The sequence below is a fragment of the Eutrema salsugineum genome, unplaced genomic scaffold (genome assembly GCF_000478725.1).
Source record: "Eutrema salsugineum unplaced genomic scaffold, Eutsalg1_0 scaffold_3, whole genome shotgun sequence".
Classification (NCBI taxonomy): domain Eukaryota; kingdom Viridiplantae; phylum Streptophyta; class Magnoliopsida; order Brassicales; family Brassicaceae; genus Eutrema; species Eutrema salsugineum.
Genome location: NW_006256756.1, coordinates 14,002,257 through 14,023,386, shown reverse-complemented (window position 1 = coordinate 14,023,386; position 21,130 = coordinate 14,002,257). Strand labels below are relative to the sequence as shown.

The following is a 21,130-nucleotide window of genomic DNA, read 5'->3' as shown; positions in this document are numbered from 1 at the left end:
ATCGATTCCACATTTTACAAACATTTAAGCTCGCAAAGAATGAATGGAAAAAGATGAGTTCTTTAAGATGCAAATACCTTTGGGAATCCAAGATTCAAGCTCAGTGAGATGCTTATGCAGAATAGATAACACCCTAACGAGTCCAGAATGCTTGGAATCACGCGAAAAGAATGAGAAATGAGAGAGTTGTGTTCGTGAAATGCAGAGAAAAGAGAGAAGAAGGCAAACTCTGCGTTTTAGCTCGGTGTGGAGGCTGGTATGGGCTGGAGCGCGCTTTCCAGCTGGCGTTTGGACTGTAGTGGGACTGGTCCCCCCTTCTCTTCCAGCTCTAGCCGTTGACCGCGCCAAAAACCATCTTGACCGGGCGTTCAAATTCGAATTACCGCGCAAAAGCCTTCAAATGGCGCGGTAAAGGAGTGACGTGGGCCGTACGGACTAAACCAATAGGGCACCAAGCCGAGCGATTTAAGCTCATGTTAACGAGTAATTCTCCGTGGCCTTCACGTCTTTTCCATAGACCGCGCAAACCCTTTTCTTCGATCTAAGTGTCCCAAATGTTCTTGTTTTTGAACGTTTTTGAAACCGGGCACCTCGGCACGCTCCACCACGAGGGTATCATGCTACTTGTTTTAACAAAGAACACTTGGTGCTTGGGGGCTTAAACGGGCTGGCCTTGGTGTAAACTAGTCGCGGCTTCGGATCGAGGTTTTTGACCGTATTAAGTGAACATTACCCCTCGGTATAGTTATACCGAGGTGCTTACACCGTGAGCCTCCCCCACACTTAGTCATTTCTCCACAACAATTCTCAGACACGGCCATGATGAAATTAAGTCGAGGAATTTAGCTGAGGTACTCAAGCTTTTACTCGGTAAAAGGTGACTGCGGTATGATTATACCGAGGGTCGATACCGAGGCTATGTATGCTCTTTGACTTAATTCATCAGGCCGTTTCTTTTTCAAGCTTTCTCTCACTTTCATCCTCAAGGTTCACTGTCTAACTCCTGAAACACTTAACAAACCCTTCAAAAAGCTTCAAATAAAAAGAAAAGAAGATGAAAAACGAAATATGTACAAGGATAAGCTTGGGGTGTCTCCCAAGAGCACTTTGTTTAACGTCACTAAGTTTGACTTTTCATATCTTTTCAGGCTGATTCCGGTTCAAGAAGAGGAACTGAGGTAGCTCCCTCTCTTGCTTCTGATGCCAAGTAATGTTTTACCCTCTGGCCGTTTACCACAAAACCTTGTCCATCTTTTCCTTTTAACACAACGGCTCCATAAGGCCTTACTTCAAGAACTGTGAACGGACCGGACCACCTAGACCTCAGCTTCCCAGGGAATAGCTTAAGTCTTGAGTTGAACAACAGAACTTGGTCCCCTTCTTTGAACTCTCTCTTGTGTATCTTCTTGTCATGGAGCGCCTTGGTCCTTTCCTTGTAGATCTTAGAGCTCTCAAAAGCATCTAAACGGATCTCCTCAAGCTCATGAAGCTGTAAAACACTCTTCTCTTGTGCGGTCTTGATGTCAAAGTTCAGAAGTTTCACTGCCCAAAGAGCTTTGTACTCCAGCTCAACCGGTAAATGGCAGCTTTTCCCATAGAGCAGGTTAAACGGTGAGGTTCCAATGGGGGTCTTGTACGCGGTTCTGTAAGCCCACAAAGCATCATCAAGTTTCTTGCTCCAATCTTTCCTAGATGAGCTCACGGTTCTTTCCAAAATGGCCTTAATCTGTCGGTTAGAGACCTCCACTTGGCCACTAGTTTGCGGATGATAAGGGGTGGCCACCTTGTGCTTTACTCCGTGCTTTATTTCATGCATTTTAGGTCCTTAGGGTTTGTTTTAGAACTTAGGAGATGCATTAGGTCCCAATCAGTCTATTGCATGTTTTGAGTGTCTATCAGGTGAATGTGGAGCTGAAAAGATGAATCAAGGAGGTGGAATGGTGAGCAAAGCTTGAAAAAGTGGAAAAATTGGGTCCTGGGAGATTATCGGCCATTCTCGCTGGCCAGGAAGGTTTTACCGGCCATTTCCATGTACCGCGGGAAGCTTTACCGGCCATTTTCATGCACCGCGAATGAAGTGTATCGGCCAAAATCTCCGGGTATGAACGTGTCTCAGAAATCGCCTGTCCGGGGAGCCTTCCGGTCCGATTCAGACGGCAGGTGCTTCATAGAAGTTGGAGAGCATTGCATCACGGTCTCTTAGCAAGTGGAATCGTGGAATTCGGACGCGTGAGCAGAGAGATAAGCTTGTCGGAAGGAACCCCAGTCTCGCAGGTATTCCGGACCGAACAGATCAGTCCTAAAGGATGCGAAGGACGGTGCACTTCCAGGCCGATTTAGTTTCCGGGTCCTTCATGAGAACCAGAGACATTTGAGTCTTCTTTCCAGAACGTCCAAGAGCATTCAATTCGGATATATGAGCAGAAAGATACACTCTCCGGAATGGACACATGTCTAGACGCCTCTCTCTGGTCGCGTACATGCACTGCAAAGATGTGCCCTCCAGGAAGCCTTACACTTCCCAAGCACCGAAGTTTCCTTCACCAAAGTTGGAGATAAATGAGTCCTCTGTCTTCAGCAACCGAAATAATTCAATTCGGACAAGTCTCATAGGAGTTACACTCTCCGGAATGCGAAGTGGTCTAAGCTGCTCTGGATGCTGCGAGATGGTCTTACGACTTGGTTAACCCGCAGGCCTGAAGATGAACGCCTGAATGCTGATGCTGCGAGTTGATATGTGCGGGTAAACTATCACTGGAAGAGGTCTGAAGCTCAAGAGCAAGAGAAATGCTAAGTCCACAATCGTGCGACTTAGGCATGCGAGTTAGCCGCGCCTGGAACTATGCCGCACGATCACTCGCAAATCACTCCGACTTGAGCCTGCGACCTGGGTGCAATAGAGACCAACCCGCACAGTTTGTACATTCCCCAGAAACCGCCTTAGCCCTGCGAGTCGGAGAGGAAGGAGACCAAGCCGCAGCAACACTCGCAAAACACTCCTACTTAGGCGTGCGGCTAAGACAGGGCGATTCAGGCTTCACAAGACAAGTCTTCATCTACTGCGACTTAGGTGTGCGACCTGGGACATACTGGACCGACCCGCAGTAACTCCCACTTTATCCATTAAAGCCGGGTCAGGACCCGGTTTGTTCCGGGCTGACCCAGTTCGTTTTTAAGGAAGTATAAATACTTTTTAGGGTTTTTTGGGGGGAGAACTAAGTTTTATTCCCTTTGTCTCTTGCCTCTTTGGTGAAAAGACTCCATTAAGAAGAGAAATATCTTTATTTGAGTGTTTAATCAAGAGAGTTTAAAGAGATCTGGGTGTTTAAAGCTGTTTTCTTTTGAATCTATCATCTCCATCTCCATTTCTCATCATTAATCATGCTAATCTACTCAACTTGCAAAGGTTTAAGAGAGATTAGTATGATTAGTGAGTAGTCACCTTAATGAGGTTCTAGATGTGTAGGTTAGGGTGCTAAAGTGTTAGATTAGGAGTGCTTAGGGCTAGATTCATTGATTCATCTCTCTAAACAGCTGTTCTCTATGCTAGATCCTTGATAATCACTTGAGATCTAGATTCTGGGAATTTCATGCACCAAAAGTGTTTGATGAAATTCCTGAAAGAGTTGTGTTAGAGGTTTAAGTAATTTTTCATCATGGGAATGATTTGTTAAATGCTTGAATGATCATTAAGAGCTGTTTGTTAATGCATATTGATTCATGTTTCACAAATGGGAATTTGGTTTGAAAATGGATTAGTATAGGGGTTAATACCTTCATGAGAGGATTAACCTAGATTAGAGTTCTTAATCATTTGAATCATGTCTCATCATTGTCATTAGCATTTCTAGTTTAACACCAAGGCACCCTAACCAACTATCATGTCTAGAATCTCATGCCTCCATCATATCATATTCACATCATTTGTCATTGTCATTTGTCTTTAAACCTGTTTATGTTTATAGTTGTCTCTAGATTAATCAAAACCTATTCTTGTTTGCTTGAATTAAGAACTTGAACATATAGCTTAGTGTCTAACACCACATTTGGATTGATAAACCTCTTTGTGCTACATTGACAAGGAGATTGATAGCCCTGAGACCATAAAAAGTCTTGTCTATCAATTGGCGCCGTTGCCAAGTTGTGGTTTGATTAGCATTAAGCTCTGATCTGTTCTTGAGATCAAGTGCTTACTTTCTTGAAGAGCTTTACCACTACCTTTGAATCGTTGGTTGGAGATGCGACCGCTTCAACCCATTTACTCACATAATCCACCGCGACAACCTCCTTTTCCTCTAAACGACAACATCAACCTTTTGGTACCAAGGAGGAGAAGAGACAGACGTGGTAGACACATTGATCAGACTGAGATGGCAGAACAAGGAGATCACGTGGATATGTTACCGTGCCTTTGACAAGCCTCACACCTTGATACCACATCTTGAGTGTCTTTGAACATAGTCGGCCACCAGAAACCGCTTTGTAAAACCTTGGCAACTGTCTTGAATGCGCCTAAATGACCACCATACGATGAACCGTGGCATTCTTGTAACACCGGATGGATCTCTTCTTCGGCCAAGCATCGCCTATAGAGATGGTCCTTGTTAAGCACGTAAAGATACGGCTCGTCCCAATGATACCTCATTACATCTCTAAAGAACTTCTTCCTCTGATAAGTATCAAGATCCGGTGGCTCTAAACCGCAAGACAAGTAGTTCACAATATCCGCGAACCATGGGAGGCTTCTTTCCTTGATCGTGCTGGCTTCCTCCACTTCTAAGTAAGACCGGACTAACATGAGATGTTCCTCGGGTAAAGCATCATCAATGGGGACCTGTTCTTCAATCCTCAGCCTAGAGAGGTGATCTGCGGCTCCATTTTCAATCCCCTTCTTATCAAGTATCTCCATGTCAAATTCTTGAGGCAATAAGACCCATCTCAGCAGACTCGGCTTAGCGTCCTTCTTAGACATCAGATACCTCAAGGCCGCGTGATCTGTGTAAACCGTGACCTTTGATCCCACTAGATAACTCCTGAATTTGTCAAATGCAAACACAATGGCGAGCATTTCCTTCTCGGTGGTGGCATACTTTTCTTGAGCCGAGCCTAAGGTGCGGCTATCATAGTAGATCAAATGGAGCTTTTTATCTTTCTTCTGCCCCAAGACAGCTCCCACTGCATAGTCGGATGCATCAGTCATCACTTCGAATGGTAAAGACCAATGGTGAGCTTGTACAATCGGTGCACTGATCAAAGCCTCCTTGATTCTCTTAAACGCTTCCTCACACTTCTTTACACAATAGCCTCGTCAAAGGTCTAGCTATCTTGGAGAAATCTTTAATGAACCGCCTATAGAACCCTGCGTGCCCAAGGAAGCTTCTTATTCCTTTTACAGAATTCGAAGCTTGTAGGTTCACCATCACCTCGATCTTAGCCTTGTCCACCTCAATACCCTTCTCTGATACCTTGTGTCCCAAGACAATGCCCTCTTGAACCATGAAATGGCACTTCTCCCAGTTCAAGACAAGTCTATGCTCCTCACATCGCTTTAGAACCTGAGATAGATTAGCAAGACATTCGGAGAAAGAGGAGCCGTATACGGAGAAATCATCCATAAACACCTCGACTTTCTCTTCAATTAGATCAGAGAAAATGTGCATCATACATCTTTGAAAAGTGGCCGGTGCATTACACAAACCGAAAGGCATTCTCCTATAGGCATAAGTGCCATAACGGCAAGTGAATGTCATTTTCTCTTGATCTCGGGGGTTTATAGGTATTTGAAAGAACCCCGAGTATCCATCAAGAAAACAAAAATAAGGATGATTAGCTAGCCGTTCAAGCATTTGATCAATGAATGGTAAAGGAAAATGATCTTTTCTTGATGCAGAGTTCAATTTCCTATAGTCAATGCACATGCGATGGCCGGTTATAGTTCTTTGGGCTATGAGTTCATCCTTATCGTTTTTCGACACCGTGATCCCACCTTTCTTGGGCACAACGTGTACAGGAGATACCCACCGAGAGTCAGAGATTGGATATATTATCCCTGCCTCAAGGAGCTTTAGTATCTCCTTCTTAACCACCTCTTTAAGGTTCGGGTTAAGGCGACGTTGGTGCTCAATAGAGGACATGGCTTGGTCCTCTAGGTGGATCCTGTGGGTACCTATATCAGGAGAGATTCCTCTAATGTCAGCCAAGGAATACCCTATGGCTCTCCTGAATTTCCTTATTTCATTAAGCAATGCACGTTCTTCATGTTCAAGCAAGCTATCGTTTATGATCACAGGAAAAGTTGAGTTTAGACCCAAGAACGCATACCTGAGCCCTGTTGGTAGAGGCTTGAGCTCAACAAGGGGTGCGTCAGCCTCATTCCAATCGGCATCAAAGCTGCATTGGCTCGGAACAGGTTCCTCGGCTTTTTCTTTGTTCTCGCGCGGTTTACCATCGGCCTCGGCACAAGCTGTCACGGCCATGATATCCCGAGGTGTCTCCTCTGTTCCCTTGGATCCCTCGCTGTCTAGTATGTTGAGGCCACTCTTCCTGAGCTCCAAAAACCTTGCCTCAGCTCCAAGTTCCCTCGGTTGGTCCAAAAGACGCTTGTACACCTCGCTTTCCTCGTTCAAATACCCGTGCTCGCTTTGTTCCCGTGTCAAGACCACTTGTAATGGATCTTCTGCGTTTAATTCTTCTAGGAGCTCATCAGCTAGCTCCTCCATAACTTCCACATAGAAAACCTGACCTCCAATGGTCGGTTTCTTCATCATTTCCTTCACGTTGAACTTCATAGTCTCGGAACCGATGTGTAGTTCAATCATACCTCCTCTCACATCTATTATGGCTCCTGCGGTTGCTAGGAACGGTCGGCCCAAGATGATAGGGTCTAATGGTTCCTCGTCAATCTCAAGAACTATGAAGTCCGTGGGGAATTCTATCTCACCGATTCTCAAAGGTAAATCCTCAAGCAAACCCACCGGTAAGCGAACCGATCTATCAGCTAATACAAGAGAGATCTTGTCTGGCTTGTAGCTTTTGTATCCCAATCTCTTGGCCACCGTGTTGGGCATCAAGCTCACAGAAGCTCCTAGGTCACATAAGCAATTTGAGAACTTCAAGTGACCTAAAGCACACGGTAAAGTAAAGCTGCCCGGATCGGATAGCTTCCTTGGTATAGATCTTCTTTGTATTATGGCGCTGCACTCATGGCTCAGTATTACCATACCCTGGAGCTCCTTTGTCTTGTTGAGGATCGCATCCTTTAGAAACTTCCCAAGTTGAGGTATAGCTAAGAAAGCATCTATGATAGGTAAGGTAAGTTGCGTGTTCTCCAAGTGTTTCTCAAAGACCGCCTTGGCTTTGTCTAAGATTTTCTTTTTGAAACGCCCTGGGAATGGTATCTTGGGTTGGTAAGGTGGTGGTGGAACGTAGGGCTTTTCAAGCTCAGTTATCTTTTCCACCTCTTTTCCTTTCTCCTCGATCGGTTCCTTCTTGAAAACCGCTTCTTTACACGCATCATCTGAGGCTGCCTCCCCCTCTAATTGCTCATTGGCCTCAATTAGCTTTGTCTTAGGCGTTGGAGCTTGTAATTCCTTACCACTCCTCAATGTGATGGCGTTCACATATTCCTTGGGGTTCGGCTTCGGCTTACCTGGTAAAGCCGGGCCTCGTGATGATGTAGAAGCTTGATTCTGCTTGAGCTCCCTGATATCTTGCTGCATTGTCACGTGCTGGCTCTCAACTCTCTGCTGACCCTGTAACAATTGTTGTAAGATCCCACAGACATCGGTTCCCATCTGATTCTGACCTGTTCCCTGAATCTGTTGCTGATTACCCATCGGCGGCGGATTGAACCCTGGTGGAAACTTGTGTTGCTGCGCCTGGCTGGTGAAGTTGTTACCTGAGCCGCTTGGTTCTGCTGAGTGTAGTGTTGCTGTTGCCCACTGAACTGTTGCTTGGGCTGAAAGGTATTCTGAAAAGGAGCCTTTTGAGCATAGCTTTGTTGATGTTGTTGAGCAGGGTACACTTGGTCTTGAGGGTTAGCTACATTTGGGTTTCTGTATGAGAGGTTTGGGTTTGTGCTGTAGTTGTTAAACCGCTGATACCTCTGCTGATTCCCTATGTAGTTCAGCTCTTCTTGAGTTAGACCATCTTCATTAACATTGTCAAAACTTGGCCCTTGCTCATCAAACTCGCCTACAAAATGTATTGGCTTTTGAGTCGCCATTAAAACTTTGTCAAGCTTGCTCTGAAGCTCTCTTATATCCTTTTTCATACGCTGTTCATCACTAGATCCTTCTGTACGGTTTTCCCTATCAAAATCCTCTCCATACGTGTCATTAGACATGGCCAGGTTTTCTACTAGTTCCATTGCCGCATTGATCTCTTTCCCAAGAAAATTTCCATTGGAGGCTGTATCGAGTAGGTTTCTGATCTTGGGTAGTGCACCTCGGTATAAAGTACTCAAGAGGGATGCCTCTGAGAAGCCGTGGTGTGGGCATTGGTTAGTATAGCTCCTAAACCGTTCCCAAGCCTCGCTAAAGCTCTCGTTGTTGTGCTGCGTGAAACTTGAGATCTGATTCCTGAGCTTAGCCGTGCGTGATGTGGAAAAGAACTTTGATAAGAACGCCAGTTTACACTGCTCCAATGTTTGTATAGAACCCCTCGGGAGGTTCTTTTCCCACTGGTGAGCTTTATCACCGAGGCTGAATGGGAACAAGTGTAGCTTGAAGCTGTCTTCCGAAACGCCATTTATCTTGGTTAAGTCGCAAACTCGATCAAACTGATCTAGATGTTCAAGAGGGTCTTCTCCGGCTAGACCGTGAAACTTTGAGTTCTGCACCATATTGAGCAAGGAAGCTTTTACTTCGAAGTTGTTATTTTGAACCGGTGGAGCTTGAATCCCGGCTCGGTATTGGTGCACATTAGCTCGGTCGTTCTCTCCAACAAAGACCGGAGGAGGTTGTCTCTGAGCTTGTGGCGGTGGCGGATGAACATGGTGGGCTTGTTGCTCGTTTCTATTAGCTTGTTGTTGGTTTTGCTGAGCAAGCCTCTCGTTTCTTTGAGCTTGTTGTTGATTAACATAGGCTTGTTGTTCATTTCTTCCTGCCTGCGCCTGATTAGCCTGAGCCCGGTGCTCGGCTTCTTGAGCCTGTTGCTCGATCCTTTGCTGTTCTGCCATTCCAAGTCTTTCAAAGTGCCGTTCTCTCTCGCGAGCTCGCCTCTCAATCCTGTTGATGTTATTGCCGTATGGTAAAGGCGGTTCTGTGCTACGAGACCTGGTTTTCATGCACCTGAAATCAAAACAAGAACTTGCAAAAGAATCAGTAAAACAAAAGAAAGTAAAGTCTTGATCTTAAGAACAAATAAGAGAATAATACTCCTACAAGTTGGCAACGGCGCCAATTGATAACTAAGAGTTTTCACCCTTTAAAGAGGTTATCAATACCCCTGTCCTTGTAGTACAAGGGGTTATCAAACCAAACTTTTAATGGAGACACTATCTATGTCATTTGTTGCCTTAAGTCAAGAGAGAATAGCAAGGGCTTTTAGCTAGACTAATTAACAAGTAAATAAGCAAGTGATGAAACAAAAGATGAGATTTAAACAAAGCTAAGTTGCAAATGACAAATAAATGGTTCGGATGATGGTAATATATGATAAAGGCAGAAGCTTTAGACAGGATACTTAACTCGGGTGCTTCCAAGCTAGACTAATGGGCTAATGAATCATTTTATCAAGCGATTTCATTTAACTTTGAACTCAAGGCATGTTAATCTTCTCATGAAAGTATAAAACATCTAAACTGATCCTCTTTCGTACCAAAATCCCTTTTGAGAAGCATGAATCAGTCAGCAATAAGATTCAGTTCAAAAATGTCATTTAAGAGAACAAACTATCACTCTCGCGATGAAAGACTCTTAAACCTTTAACCGAGTGGTTCAGACATTTCTACAAACACTTTTGATGCGAGATATGTCTCAGATCTGAACCTCAAGTGATGTGCTTGGATCCAGCCTAGAGATCTCGTCGGTTAAAGAATGAAACATGCAAGACTAGACACCTAAACCCATTAATCTATCTTGAAAGCACCCTAATCTACCTATCTAAAGTCGCTTAAACGACTACTCACTGATCATAACGAGCTCACTAAGTCCTTTGCAAGATGTGTAGCTTATCATGATAAGGAGTTAGATGCTGGATGATAAAAGATATAAAAAGAAAATATGAGTGAGTGCCACGGTGTGTCGGAGAGTGAAGCCGAGGTCTTCATGTCGAGGAGTGCACGTGACTCAGGATTCAAATGAAGATCTCGTGAAGAACACGACAAGAACATGCATGAACCCTAGTCTTTGATCCATCTTCACGTGTGTGTTCTTGAGCCGTCTTGTTCTTGATTCTGGGTTTGTGACAAGGGACCTCGGGATAAAATGCCGAGGGGCTTGGTAGTCGAGGGGTTCGGGAGAACAGAGTCCGGCATGCACGCCGAGGTCATTACACCGAGGTGCACGTTCAACACTTAGTCGTTTCCAGCTTCACTTCTTACGTGTGCATGCCTTGGTCCCAACATGCCGAGGCATCAGCACGAGGTCTAGTCCAGAATACTCCCAAGATATGAGCCTTGACTTGGACGATGTCGAGGTAATGATGCCGAGCCCTGAGAAAACACTTAGCGCGTATCGCACTCATTTGGGCTCGTATCGACCATATTGCCTTCCGGAAACAGTAACTTTCAACACACGACTCTAATTGCTCTGAGACCAGTTCCATAGTCAAGATGACTCAATAAGCTCGAACTTTTGTGAAGGGACCGTCGGAGCTTGGGACGTGGAAGGCTTCCTGGATTTCACATCTTTGCACCGCATCGGATTCACCGGAAAACAAGCTTTTGAACCAATGTGAACTCCGGAGACCTTATCGTTTGAACCACTGCTCCGAACTGAGCTCTTCTAACTGTTCTGAGAAGTTCTTTCACAGATCTCAAACTTTGATGAAGACCGGGCAGGCTAGTTCGGTCCGGAAAGGCTCCGTCCGCCGTGATCTTTGAAATCCGCCGTTCGGTTCTCGGATGCGCGTAATGTTGGTGCATCTTCCGGAAGCTGTATCTTTCTCCCCACTGGTCCGAATTGGATAATTACAACTGTTCTGGGATCTTTGCTTGATTCTCTAAAAACTTTGATGAAGACCCCGCCAACTGATTCGGACCGGAAGGTTCCCCGGATTGCTGATCTTTGAAATGCGCGGGCAAAGACAGGTTTTGGTCGAGAAAAGCTTCCCGCGGTAGGGCTATGTACCGCGGTAAGCTTTTTAGCCGTAAAATTCTCTCGCCTCGGCCAAAAACTTAACCCGTGGTATTTTGCACCCGATACTCGACCCAGGCTGATTTTGGTCGATCGCTAAGGGTTTTGGTCGGTAATGAGCGTTCAGTAAGCTTTTTGACCGAGGTTTCTGTCCAGCCGGTACGTGTTTTGGTCGAGAAATTCCTCCAAGCGGTTTTCACCATTTTTGACCCTTTTCGTCACCGTTTTCTTCTCTGCTCCTCTTCTTAAGCTCCAAATGACTTCCAAAGCACCTGATAAAGACTTCAAAACATGCAAAACTCTTTCGGACCTAATGCAAGCCCTAAATCCTATTTTGATGCCTAAATACTCAATTTACATGGGAAAACACATGATGAGGACTCTAAAATGCACTCTAAATGATGTAAAATATAGACATATCAACGGCTTCTTCGGGATCTGGGTTGTTCCATTTTTCTGCAAAACGAAATGATTCTTGGAAAAAAGAGTGAATATGGATGCTGATTTTAACACATTAAAATCTGTTATACTAATACTATCATAAAGAGATTAATTAAAACCATGAGCAAACAAAATTGATATTAAATCAGAGAAATCAAGTAGTTCATGACCAGATTCGAATTTTTGATGTTCTCAACATAGAAATCTTCTAAAAATCGGTTTTTATGAGCAATTTCCATGTAAATTCTAAAGATTACCCAATACTAATCACTAATCACACAAGACTTAATCAAATTCAACAATTTTGCTGTTCCAAATTCGATTTTTATGAAGCATGTAGAATCCAAATTTCAAAAATCTCAATTTCTCTTAAGCTAGCTATTAAAATGAGTTTTAGATAACCTAAAAGGATAATCTATTGTTCTTAAGCTATTTCCACCATCAATAGACCAAGATTTGGGTTTTTAAAGAAAACTCTAAGTTCTAAAATCAAGTAAAAACGGCGAGTTTGAGGTTCATACCTTGCTGGAAAGAGAGATTTGATGGCAGAATTGAAATCAGCTTTTAAAAAGAGTGAGGTTTGAGCCAAGAATCTCTTAAAAAGCTTAAAAATTGAAAAATGTGTTCTTTCCCCTAAATCTCCAAGTCTTTTGGAAGAGAAGAGAAGAAGGAGTTTTGATCCAAAAAGTTTGTTTCTTTTTTTAAAAAGCGTTTCTGTGGCAAAAACGGAAAATTTCTGGAAATTTTTAAGTGTATGGGAACTTACCTTTCTTGTTTGCACATTAGAAAAGTTTAAAACTTACGGAGGATCTTTACGGATTTTACCGGGAATATTTTGGGAAACACCAGGAATCACCAGGTAACACCGGGAATACACCAGGCAACACCGGGAATCACCAGGCAATACCGGGAAAACACCAGGCAACACCAAGAATCACCAGGCAATACCGGAAAACTTTTGAAAAACGGCCGGAATCCGAGTTTCTGTCTCAACAACCAACGGCCGCGGTCAGGAGACGCGCGGGCGCAGTGATCGAGGGCTCGGCCGCAGTCACATTCACGGTGCTGCGGTCGATGCTTCCTTGGCCGCGGGTCGATTGTCGCGACCGCGGCTCTTCCTCTTACGCCCTTTGTCCAATCTTCTCGTCTTTGCCGGGCCGAGCAGCTAAAAACCTACCCTTTTCATCTTGGTTTTTCTAATTTTCTGATTTTTTGTGTTGTTTGATAAAATACCTAAAACTAAAAAGAAAAAGAAAGTATAAATTGTAAAAATGGAAAGAAAACTAAAAGAAAGAGTACCTAAATGGGTTGCCTCCTATTAAGCGCTTTTGTTTTAAGTCGTTTAGCTCGACGTAAGCATGAGGAATCAGGCTGATTTGAATGCCACCCCACTTGATGTGCCCTTATCACTTCCGGTTACTAGAGGTTTTACTTTTTGTGTTTTCGATCAGCTCCTGGATTTGGTCCTCACTAGTTTCTGTTGCATCTGGTGGAATGATGATCTTGATCTTTGAAGTCGTTGGACAGTCACTTCTCGACTTCACTAATTCAGCCTTCCAGTTCCTGAACTCTCAACTGTTCCTTATACAAGGAGAGTTCGTACCTGGCAATCAAGCTGTTAGTCTGGCTGGCGAGCTACAAACAGAAAAGAAGAAGAAAAATTAGGAATCGTAAAGCTAATACTTAGAGTGAATAAGTAATATCGAATACTTACCACGGCGGTTGTACGAAAAATCCCCTTGTACAGATTGGGATACCACAGCTCGGAAACCTTCGGCATATTGGGCACTTCGCCGGAAATCTTGCAATAAAGGTTGGCGCAGGCCTCGATATTGTCCTTGATATATTCATAATTTGCATCATTTAGGATTGCATTTTTGGTCCAAATATTGAGTCTCATGCATACATTTAGGTAGTTTTCAATGCTTTTGTCTTTATAGTTGGTTTAGGATAGGAAATGCATTAGGTCCTGTAGAGTCTTGCATTTTGGAGTGTTTACAGGTCACTTGGAGCAAAAAGGGAGCATTTGGGACAGAAGCCGTGGAGAGACCCTCGTGGGAATGCATCAGAACCGGACAAGTGTATAGGAGCCGACAATCCCTCTACTTCATCACCTGGAACAGAGCTCTTGCATTGCGATCCAGACTTTGATGCCTTCATCAAGATTCAAGAGGGATGACTCTAGTTTCCGGAACGCCTAAGCTTTCCCAATTTGGAGCTGTGTGCTTAAAGTTACGGCGATCAGAAGGAACACATGTCTCGCAGCCGCTAAAGGACCAAAACGACGCCCCTCAGTAAACCGGTGGAACGAAGCACTTACCGACGCCTGGGCAGACAAGTCAACGACGTTCTCTGGTCTCATCGAACTACACCTCGACGATCTACCAGACAATCACCTTTTTTCTTGCATATGGAACTGGGGCCATGTGTCCTGCCGAACTGAACGTTCCAAGCAATCGCCGAACTATGATAACTCAACAGCCAGACATCAACAAAGATATGATTCTACACACGATCAATTTAGTCAAAGAGCAACGTGAACAAGCGCTCATCCGAATACAAAACTAACAACTCGCAGCTCGCTACTACATCAAAAAATTCAAAGGTCGTCACTTCGAAGATTGCGACCTCGTCCTCCGCAAAGTCTACCAGAATACCAAAGAAAAGAATGCAAGAAAACTTGGTGCGAACTGGGAAGGACCTTACTAAGTCATGAAAGTCGTTAAACCAGGAGTCTACCAACTCATGAAGATGGACAGAACCCCGATCCCAAGGTCTTGGAACGCTATGAATCTCAAGCGCTACTACTATTAGTTTGATACACTTTGATCTAAAAAAACAAAAATTATTAGAACTACGAATGGCTTGAACCGTTTATAGGCAGCTCGTCACCAAGTCCAGCTATAACATCAATAAAATTTTATTCTAAGTTAAAGTGTTGAGACATTTGAGTTCTTATTTACAAGATACCGAACTCAAATTATCTTACATCGACTTCCTGACCAGTTGTTTTATAACATTCCAAAATCGAACACCCCCACGGTGCCGTGGTAAACTCCACACCATAAATTCGAAGCCAATCAATCCCGCAATAAAATTCCTAAATCACCAAGAACAATAAGCCGAACCCATCTCACACACTTAGGTTCGACTTAGGAGACCTCGAGTTTGTATCATGCATTTACAAAGGTTCGATTCTTCACCCTTCCAGTATGATAAAGCTCACTTGGGTCCCCCAGACCGAGTTCATAATGCTCGAACCAAAAGCCGAAGTTCTCAGATTCGCACCGTAAGCCGAAGTTCTCAACACTCGCAAACGTAAGCCGAGTTAACGCAACTCTTTATGAAAATAAATAAGACCAAGCTAAGCATCTATCTAAGATTTCTAAGTTCGTTCTAACACTTAGCATAATTTTTTATGGATTCTTACGAGTGCGAAAGCAGTTAGTAAAGGAATACTAAAATAATGATAAAACCCTCCAAGGGGAAAATACTTAAACAAAAGCCCACCAAGGGAAAAATAGTGTATCAAATACAGCAAACCCATTTAGGGTAAATCGATTCAATCCGTCTTTGAAGCAGCTGCTTGATCGGCATTAATCGCGTCCTCATTTGAGCCGAATTCCTCAACCCCCGTTTGACCCTCAACCTCGACAGCAATATCTGCATCAATCTCGGAAAGTGGCGACATGCGTTTATCTTCCTCGTTAAGAAGTAAGCGTCAACAGAAGGCACCTCGTAGAGTCCCTCAACTCTTGAAGAGACGCTGCGTACTTTGACTCGAGATCTGCGACCATGTCAGAAGGCACCTCATAGAGTCCCTTCTTCTTCAGGTTTTTGATAAAGCCGATGACTTTGGTGAGCTGATTTACCACGAGGTAAGGCTTGCGAGCTCGGTCAGCATCATCCAAGTGTTCACAAGCCTTAGCGTGAACCTTCTTAACCCGTTCTTGCTCGCGAGCCACCATCCCTTGCAAGCGCTCCTTGTCTTGCCTGAACTCTTGAGACAAGAGGTGTTGAGCCTCAGTCAATTCGGCCTTCACAGCCTTAAGCTCGGTGCTCTCTTGCTTCAGCAGATCGACAGCGTCATGGAGCTCGTCGTTTATTTGAAGTCGTTGGAAAGTCACTTCTCTACTTCACTAATTCAGCCTTCCAGTTCCTGAACTCTCAACTGTTCCTTATACAAGGAGAGTTCGTACCTGGCAATCAAGGTGTTAGTCTGGCTGGCGAGCTACAAACAGAAAAGAAGAAGAAAGATTAGGAATCGTAAAGCTAATACTTAGAGTGAATAAGTAATATCGAATACTTACCACGGCGGTTGTACGAAAAATCCCCTTGTACAGATTGGGATACCACAGCTCGGAAACCATCGGCATATTGGGCACTTCGCCGGAAATCTTGCAATAAAGGTTGGCGCAGGCCTCGATATTGTCCTTGATATATTCATAATTTGCATCATTTAGGATTGCATTTTTGGTCCAAATATTGAGTCTCATGCATACATTTAGGTAGATTTCAATGCTTTTGTCTTTATAGTTGGTTTAGGATAGGAAATGCATTAGGTCCTATAGAGTCTTGCATTTTGGAGTGTTTACGGGTCACTTGGAGCAAAAAGGGAGCATTTGGGACAGAAGCCGTGGAGAGATCCTCGTGGGAATGCATCAGAACCGGACAAGTGTATAGGAGCCGACGATCCCTCTACTTCATCACCTGGAACAGAGCTCTTTCATTGTGATCCAGACTTTGATGCGTTCATCAAGATTCAAGAGGGATGACTCTAGTTTCCGGAACGCCTGAGCTTTCCCAATTTGGAGCTGTGTGCTTAAAGTTACAGCGATCAGAAGGAACACATGTCTCTCAGCCGCTAAAGGACCAAAACGACGCCCCTCAGTAAACCGGTGGAACGAATCCCTTACCGACGCCTGCTGGACTCGGACCCTGCATCAAAGTTGTAGCTGACGGCGCCATCTGCCTCGTGGAGTTGGTAGACCAAGGTTCGGACCACTGAGCTGGAAGTTATGGAGGTTTTGGTTCAAGCGGCATGCATTCCTATCGACCAGAACGTACCTCGATAGTTTGGTCGATATTTCCAACCTGGAGAGCCAAAATATTACTGACCAGAACATCGAGGTGAAGCATGTCGATATGTTCTCAGCCAGACTCGCAGAAATATTATCGACCAGAATATCGAGGTGAAGCATGTCGATATGTTCTCAGCCCGACTCGCCGAATCTATCGACCAAACTATCGACCAGCAGCACGTCGATATTTCCTTCGATCCAGTCCGAATTTTAAGACTTTATTGGGCCAATATCCTGTTTGTTAAGGGTTGGCCCATCAAGAAAACCCTTAGTATAAATAGTTTTGAGACATCAATGATTAGGTTAAGCTTTATTCCTCTTATTTTCTTTGCCTCTTTTGTGAAAGACTCCTTTGAAGAGAAATATTCCCTTTTTAAGAGTTTGAATCAAGAGAAATCAAAGACATTTTGTGTGTTTAAAGATGCAATCTTCTTAATCTATCATCTCCATTTCTCATCATTAATCATGCCAATCTTCTCAACTTGCAAAGGTTTAAGAGAGATTAGTATGATTAGTGAGTAGTTTAGCTTAATGAGGTTCTAGATGTGTAGGTTAGGGTGGTAAGGTGTTAGATTAGGAGTGCTTAGGGCTAGATTCATTGGTTCATTTCTCTAAACAGCTGTTCCCTAGGCTATATCCTTGCACATCACTTGTGATCTAGATTCTGGGAATTTCATGCACCACAAGTGTTTGATGAAATTTCTGAAAGAGCTGTATTAGGGGTTTAAGCATTTGCTGCATGATGATGTTTTGTTATTTGCTTGAATGATCTTTTAGAACTGTTTCTTAATGCTCATTGATTCATATTTCACAAATGATGATTTTGTTTGAAAATGGATTAGTGTAGAGGTTAATGCCTTCATGAGAGGATTAATCTGGATTAGAGTTCTAATTCACTTGAATCATGTCTCATCATTGTCATTAGCATTCCTGATTTAGCATCAAAGCACCCTAGCCAACTATCATGTCTAGAATCTCATGCTTCCATCATCCCATATTCATACCACTTGTCATTTGCTTGTTTAAGTTGATCATTAGCTTTAATTCTTGTTTTAAGTTTGTTTAGTGGAAATAACATCAAAACCTTACTCATTTGGCTTGAATTAAGAACTGATCCTGCATCTTAGTGTCTATAAATGATGGATTGATACCCTTTGTACTGGAAAGTGAAAAAAGGGATTGATAACTCCTCATTTAGAGACTTGCAAACTCTAAGTTATCAGTCCTCAAGCGGGACCTCCTTGTCCTAGAAAAACCGGACATTAGCCCTCTTATCCTGCTCAGACTGAGGGGAGTCGTCGGTACGATCCCGGTCTTGCCTCTTGCGAGCATTCAAAGCCTTGGGTTGATCCTGCTGAACCAGGAGCTGAGATGCTGTGGGAAATGCAGGGTTGAGCTCGGCGGCGATCTCTTGTGGCTGAGGAATGCCTTATATCCTTTTGAATTTGTTTGAAGACTTCCTCTTCTTCGCCTTTTTCTGACCAGCCTGATCAGGCGAGTTTAGAACTGGAGGCACCTTGTCAACCTTCGGGTCGACCCCCACAGTAGTGGGAATAGGGTCTGGAGTCGCCTCATTTGGATGATCGGCATCAAACAAGCTTGGAATTTCGTCGAGCGAAAACATCTCTGAGGGCTTGGGGGCTGAGCGTTTGGTTCGCTGCTTCGGGGCTGATCGCTTAGGAGGAGGACGCAGCTTCTTAGCGCGGCTTTTGGGCTTAGGGGTCTTCGTTTACTTAACTAAAAGAAAGGAAGGAAAAAAGAAAATGTGAAGATGACTTCGGACGAATTAGATTAAAAGTAAAAGGGAAAATCACTAAGTAACGCATACCAGATTTCTGAGCTCGACGTCGTAAAATGTCTTCTTATGCTTTCGGCCAGCGACGTTTTCCGGCTTCACTGAATGCTGTTTGAAAGTTTTTGTGAGTCCGGAGTTAAGGAGGACACTTGGAGGATGGCGACCTGCGCAAACAACAGAACAAGGTTAAAAGGCATATAAAAGTTAAGAAAAAGAAAGTTTAGATCGTCTAAAGCTACCAATCGGAATCCGCCACTCCGACTGAACAGGTATATCAGTCTCGTTAACAGTGAGGTCGTTAATCTCGAGGAAGAAGTAGTGCGACTCTCAACCGTTATATTTGCTGGACTTTACGCCAGTGACAATGTCTCACCGAGGCTTAGCATTGGCCGAGAAGAACCACTCATTTGTTGGGTGCCAGTTAATCGAGACGAGATCTTCAAAGAGTCGGTTGGTCGGATCTTCATTCAGCTCGGCGCACAGCAAGTGGTATCCTGTGTAGTTCGTCACTGACGCTGGCATCATCTGCGAGAGAGCTACTCCCCGTCGGTTGCAGTAGCCCAGTAAACGAGATGCGATCGGGAACTTCAGCCCGCACAAGGTTAAGTAATCCAAACAGACGCAGACGAAATGAAAGAACCGCCATATGTGAGTCTGGCAGCTTCAAGTGTAGCTTGGATTAGCTCAGGAGAAAAAGAGGGCCCGGGCATGTCTTGAGGACGGACGACATTCTGAGCTGGAGCCGGTTTAGGTGCCACGTTTGCTGCCTGAGCTTCCTCGACCTCACCAGTTTCAATCCCGGCCTCATTCGACTTGTTCGATCTCGTCGTCGCCTCTGTTCTCATCATTTACCCCGATCTCATCATCATTGGATCCGAGACCTACGTCATCAGCGGTCGAAGAACACCGAGCATCGGTCTCTCGGGTCTTGTTCACCGTCAGTTCAGGCGGATCAATTGTTGATTTAGGTTGGCTAATTCCAGCACCCACCGACCTAGAGTTCTTACGAACTAGGGTCAGTGGAACATCGGCCGACCTAAAACTCTGCGATGTTTTCTCTTGTTTCTCTTTCCATCTGGGACACGCTCAGGGTAACCAGAACCAAGACCAACCTCAGGTTAATGCACCACAGCCCCACCCAAACCCACCCATACGTCATCAGCCCCAACCAGTCTTTGTTGGTGAGAATGACCGAGCTTATGCACAACAGTATGGAGAAGGAATCAGGCCACCTCCTGTCCAAAACAACAACTTTGAGGTGAAGGCCTCTTTGATCAATATGGTTCAGAATCAGAAGTTCCATGGCTTACCTATGGAGGATCCCTTGGAGCATCTGGATCAGTTTGACAGAGTTTGTGATCTCACTAAGATCAATGGGGTATCTGAAGACAGCTTCAAACTGAGATTGTTCCCATTCAGCTTTGGAGATAAGGCACATCAGTGGGAAAAGAACCTCCCAAGAGGATCCATCCACACATGGGTGCAATAAAAGATTGCCTTTCTATCCAAGTTCTTCTCAAGCTCAAGGACTGCAAAGCTAAGGAACAAGATTTCCAGCTTCACTCAACATTCTAATGAGACCTTTGGAGAAGCTTTGGACAGGTTTAGAAGCTACACAAATAAGTGTCCACATCATGGCTTTTCAGAAATCTCTCTCCTTAGCACTTTATATAGAGGAGCTGTTCCTAAGATCAGGATTCAGTTGGACACAGCATCAAATGGAAATTTCTTGGCAAAAGAAATCAATGCAGCTATGGAACTTGTTGAGAACTTAGCCATGAGCCAAGACACTTATGGGGAAGATTATGATAGAAGCTATAGAGGAGAAGATTCTGGTAGACACCAAGAGCTGGAAGAGAAGATCAAAGTGCTGAATATCAAGCTTGACAAAGCCCTGGTTGCCACTCAAAAGCCTATACACTATGTAGGTGAGTTTCAAGAGAGGAGTTGCTTTGAGAACATCAATGAAGTGGGCCTTACACAAGAGGAGCTGAGCTACATAGGTAATCAGACCAAGTTTCAGGGTTACAACAACTTCAACAAGAACCAGAACTTGTCCTATAGGAGCAACAATGTGGCCAACCCCCAAGACCAAATATACACTCCTCAAAGCTTTGTCCAACAGAATCAGTACCAAGGTAACTCCCAAGGTCAACAGGGTTTACAGCAACCAGCGGTTCAGAATCAAGGGAATAGCTTCACAAATCAAGTCAGCCTACAACAAAGGCCACCACCTCCTGGTTTTGCCCCACCACCTGTTCAACAAAGTCCTGATTTCAATGTTGTTCTCCAACAGCTCTTACTAGGACAACAAAAGATGGTATCTGACCTGGAGACACTAGGCGCTGAACTAAAGGCTATTAAAAAGAGCAAGGGCATCTGCACTTCTGAACCACAAGTCTCTCTTCTTGGTAAAGCTGTTCAAAACCCAAAGGATTATTGCAATGCCATCTACTCCAATGATGACCACTCAGCTGCTGTGCAAGAGATTGAAGATCTCCTTTATGGTCAACTTT

The 21,130-nt window shown here is 44.2% G+C and overlaps 2 non-coding genes across 2 annotated transcripts; one reads left to right on the top strand and one right to left on the bottom strand.

Annotated features, from left to right (window-relative positions):
* The first annotated feature begins 8,480 nt into the window (after positions 1–8,480).
* LOC112085537 lies at positions 8,481–8,587 on the top strand. Its single transcript, XR_002898840.1, has one exon. It is a non-coding gene; the product is annotated as a small nucleolar RNA R71 (small nucleolar RNA).
* An 11,561-nt stretch (positions 8,588–20,148) lies between these two features.
* Positions 20,149–20,255, bottom strand: LOC112085736. Its single transcript, XR_002899035.1, has one exon. It is a non-coding gene; the product is annotated as a small nucleolar RNA R71 (small nucleolar RNA).
* Positions 20,256–21,130: the final 875 nt, after the last annotated feature.